This window comes from Melanostigma gelatinosum, assembly GCF_949748355.1.
Source record: "Melanostigma gelatinosum genome assembly, chromosome: 2".
In the NCBI taxonomy this organism is placed as follows: domain Eukaryota; kingdom Metazoa; phylum Chordata; class Actinopteri; order Perciformes; family Zoarcidae; genus Melanostigma; species Melanostigma gelatinosum.
The window spans coordinates 1,734,513-1,739,613 of NC_136635.1; the positions used below are offsets into that span (position 1 = coordinate 1,734,513).

Genomic DNA, 5,101 nt, shown 5'->3' on the forward strand with positions numbered 1-5,101 from the left:
AGCAGTAGCACGCAGACTTGAAGGTGGAGCTGGATATCGGTCTGTATTTTGTCAGTCTGGATCACATCAATCCACAAAAACAACAGAGTTGCACACAAAGCATCCGTCTGTTGTGGTGGCGGGTGCTGCAGTCAATTTACAGCCAGTTATCCATGCAAGCCCCTCATTGCTGTTTAACTTCATTGATTAAGAACATAGACCGGGTGGAGGGGGGGCGTCATAGGTCGTGCACCTTCTGTTGCAGGGAAGCAAGTACAGGCAGGAAAACTACTGTTCAAAACAATTTCACAGCCCATTAAGGAGTTGATGGATGGTTTAAAAAAATAAAATACTAGATTCCATCTGGGCAACCTCATCTATGAATTTGAAGCCATTATTGTCCAGAGCAGAGAGCCGCCTGCAGCCAGCAGGCCTGACCTGAGGGGAGAGAAACGCTCCTCTTACAAATGAGGCTAGAGAGCTGATGGTTTCCTCAAGTAAACTGTGGCCTTTGGCTGCCGGCCCAATCATCCTCGGTGGCAGCTCTCTACCACATCTTCCCTCTGACTGGATGTGTGGAAACTCCAGCCTACACTGGAAAGTAAAGGATTTTTCTCTGCCAAGAGTTGTGTTCCTCCCATTTGAAAAAAGACTGCTTTCAAAAATACAAGACCAACCAAAGGTTGAGGTTGAGGATGTGAGTGTGAGGATTCTAAAATGTATCTGTAGCTTTTCCATGCATACTTGTGATGCTTATCAATTGCTGGTGGTGCAACGGATCATAAAACGTACGGTTCTGTTGGTATCACGGTTCAGATCAGCACAAAAGAACAAAGGGAGCAAATCTAACTTTCAGATCCCAGATTACGTTGTATGCTGGCGATACTAATTATTTATCGATGATTCATATTGGCAGATATTGATAGCAGCTGGCCTATTCTGCTCCAGACTATTTTTTGCCACCATCCCAAAAACCATTTCAAACCACACTGAAGTCAGTAAACCTTCAGACATTCTAAATGTTCTTCTTTTACTTTGTTAGTCATTTATAGTGTTTTTTCTTCTTCATAAAAATACACTATTCAAAAATGAAATAAAACATTGTATTTATATTGATTAAACAAATCTTGTCATTAGTAGTTTTAATGATGTATTATAATCTGCTTAGAGCGAGTGTCAACAGATCATAATTCATCTCTAATATCTATTTTATATTAATGTGAAAACACCTTCAAACTACTGCATTTATCCAAGTTTCTCACCAAAATTACATTTTACGAGATCACATGACAACACATCATGACAACAACATAATTTCATTCGCCCAATACTGATGTTCACTGAACAGAGCCTGAACGTATCATAATGTAACTGAACGTAACAGTTATTCGTTAGCGGTGCTGCTAACGTTACTAGCTCTCCTCCAGTTGATGTAAACACTGATTGGTTGTTTACAATGTAACATTATCAGAGACTAGAAACACATCAATGATGGTCTGATCACATATTTTACTGAATATTTGCTGATAACGATCGTCAGTGAATGGTGAACTTTAAACTGTAACTAATCCGCAGTTCACTCTCGTGCTGAACCAGGAGGGGGATCCGTACGGATCATAGGTCGGCAGTGGTCCGTTACAAAATGAATTGTTGCTGCAATATTTAAGTGATCCAAGAGCACATGCCACTTTCTTCATTACAGTGATGACTAAACAAGAACATCCACATGATATGGGCTCAAAGAGAATATCTGATAGCTATGTGTGTAGCATGCATATGCTTACAGCAGTATTTTTTCCTTCCTCTTTGGATGTTTAAAGTTGTATTAATAGATTTTTTTGGCCACTTGGAGGCAGCGGAACAAGTTTAAAACACTGACATATTTTTACCATTTCAAGTTATGCTGAATGTGTTGGCACAGGGTTTGAGTAGCCCTAGGGATACTACCGGGCTAAGTGAGATTGGTTTCAAATGTTAATTAAAGAAATATCAATAATCTATAATGCCTAATATAAATGTACTATAATATGCGTAAAAAAAGAAATGTTAAAACTTGTTAAACCACATTGACTATTTCTCTTTTCGATGCAATCATTGACTTCCACAACAGGCTGCTGCTGGGAGGTTGATGAGAGCGCTGAGACTGAACCAAGACAGTAAAGACACTCAACAATGAGCTCTGTGGGTTCGTCATTACAAGCAACACCTTTAACATTACATAGCCATTTGATCCATTGTTTCCAACATGTTGAAAGGTCACTGAACTCCACCTCGTCCTGCTGTCTCAAGCGGTTTGTCAAGAAGCTACAATACCCTATGTCATTACCGCTACTTTAAGAATTATTTGCTTCACTTCCTGCAGGCATAGTGCCAACCTTTTAGTTGTCTCTATGCACGCTGCAAATACAGGTTGCCGTTCACAGCTTGTCAACAGAGCAGACACACACGTCAAAATATGGCACTCAAGCTCTGTATCGAGTAAAAAAACAGAGGCTCGATAGTCTGAACCAAGACGGCAAAATCATTATTGCTCACACCTTGTCAGCAACACACTACATTTTATCGTTCTGTTTTTACTCTTAAGAATAAAAGCCCTCCACATACACACTGCATCAACAAAATAGCTTACAGAGAGCCGCTCACTTCCCTCTGCAAGGATTTAATCTGTTATAAGCAGCAGCGCGACATGTGAAGCTGGAGAGATGTGAACATGTAGATGAATGTTTTATGGCTTCTAACAGCTCCACTAACAAATATATCCTAAAATGTTGCACAATCATCTCTAGACTGAGTCTGTGTGCAGCAACTGAACTCAGACATCAGAGCAGCCACAGATTAATAAGTGATGCAAACCTTTAATAAGAAAAGGAATCCTTTATCCTATCCTCTCACATACAATAGTCCTCACAACAGCTCGTACATTTGCAAGTCCGCTGTAGATGAAAGGAAATGCCGCTACACTTCAGCTTGTGTAATTGTTGCTCCAGCTTCACACACCTTAATCTTCTCTGCTCTCGTCATCAACAACCACCAGACTGACAACCTGTTCTTGCTGGAATTTACGTATTTTTTTTCTACTGGATGTGTAACCTTCATTTTTTTACAGAGCTGGTCACTCAAACACAGACTGTAGTCTACAAGAATGCCATCCTCCTCCTCATTATCATCATTACTGCCACTCTTTCCCAGCCTACTCCTGTTGCTTGTTATAGTTATATTCTGCTCATCATCATCATGTCCTCTCTGGAGGACACCGGAGGTGATGAGGGAACACAGGCCGGCAGCAGTCAGCCACAGACAGCTCTGAGGCTTCGCTATTTCATCAGCCCAAGCAGATTCCACTTGATCTCCACATTCTGCACTCACAAACACAGACAGCTGCCTGACCTGTGGACGAGTTCCATTGCAAATGGAGACAAAAGGAGTAGTGTGGACGAGCACATAGGCACAATGCAGGTAAGCTACCAAGTAAATGCAACAATCATAATGTGAATACTAAAGACATCAAGACAATTTAATAATGTGCCGGTCAACTGGAGAGCTCATGATAGACCACGAAACAAAGATCATTCTCAGATGTCTGTAAGAGAAATGCATAGACTTGTAAAAGCACTAAAGCTGCACAAGGAATTACTACTAACCAACAAGTATTTGGCCATTTATTGTATTTATACTATGTTATGCCATATGGGGAGGCATCATATTACAGCTCCACACAAATAGCAAACTTTGAGCTTTTGAGCCGGATATTAATTTATTCCAAAGGGAAAACTATTGAAATAGACTGAGTCCATAAAGCATAAATATGCCAGGATATCTCAAATTATATTCCTTTAAAACAGCATTTACACAATTATGTAATACATTCATACAAAACATGGAGAACGGTTTAGATATGGGCTGCACTGGGAGACTTTGGACTCTTGACCTTTGCACTTCTAAAATGCTGTATATAATGCTGTACGGACAACACCGTTGACTAGCTTCGTCCCTACAGTAATTAAGGAGAAAAGGGTCCACTGACCTGCTGGCAGGAGACTGGAGAGCAGTGCACTTGTTTCCTCTGGAGCCGAACAGCAGTGCGCACCATGCGTGGAGAGGAGAGGGCAAACCTGCAGAGGGCTGCATCAAGTCGGTGGTGATTGCAGCTGGGCGAACAGGCGCGGAAAAGTAGAATAAGTTGAAATAGTTGTCGTCCTTCGTTGAAGATCATAACCTCTTACATGTTGTCCTATAAGGTCCATCAGCCTTTTGCATGTGGCTCATGTCTCTATGCCCACAAATCATAAGCAGTATTGTTGCAGCATCAGGAGGTGAAGCGGCAACACGGACCCTTACAGTCGCCTCGGACATTTTTTACACGTCAGCTGCATCACGGTGCGACCACGGCAATTAGTGTTTGTCCAAGACGGCCGGGGCTTTCAAGGACCGTGTGCTGGAAACGGAGCGGTACTATCAGCGCGCACTGACCGGGAGTCCACTTACCTTTGCCCTCAAACTCGTGGCAAGACAGGCGGCATGCGTTCACCAGTCCATCTGCACCCACACACTGAAAAAGACGCACGGACCGCGACCCTCTTCAGTCTGCTTCCTTCCCCTGCAGCGCGCGCTACCCGCGCAGAAACCGCTTTTACCGACACGGATCCTGTCCAGCACACCTGTGGCTCAGAGCGGCCACCTTACGCCCCGGCGAATCCGCTCTGTATACATCACACACAGCCCAGCATGCCCATGCCCCTGAAAATGTTTTCAAGAGTCTACCTACCGACCTGTAGCATGTACTCCGTGTCTAGTCCCGAAGCCTGTGAGACGCGCCTCGCGGAGGAGTGCAGTGATGGAGCGGAGCGCTGTTAATGTGTCGGCCGGTGTCGGAGCGCAGAGACACGGCCATTCCCGGTCCAAGGCGCACGCTGCAGCGCCGCCTCCAGTTACTCCAGCTGGAAGAAAGACACGCCTACTGTGTGTGTGCGCGCGCGCGCGGGGTGGGGGGGTTGATTCCTTGCTTGGATTTCAGAAAAACATCCAGGTAAAAAACTGACTAAAGTAAACGTGGAATGTCGAAATACAGAGAAAAAATACATGCAATGTCAACAAATAAGAATAAAGAAAATAAGTCAGTTTT

General features: G+C 43.4%; 1 protein-coding gene across 1 annotated transcript in view; it reads right to left on the reverse strand.

Annotated features, from left to right (window-relative positions):
• cemip (cell migration inducing hyaluronidase 1) overlaps window positions 1-4,827 on the reverse strand; it is a 206,771-nt gene extending 201,944 nt beyond the window's left edge. The window contains exon 1 of the mRNA XM_079287577.1: window positions 4,745-4,827. The gene's annotated coding sequence lies outside the window, so the exon portion shown is untranslated. The remainder of the gene's footprint in view (window positions 1-4,744) is intronic.
• Between the last annotated feature and the right edge of the window lie 274 nt (window positions 4,828-5,101).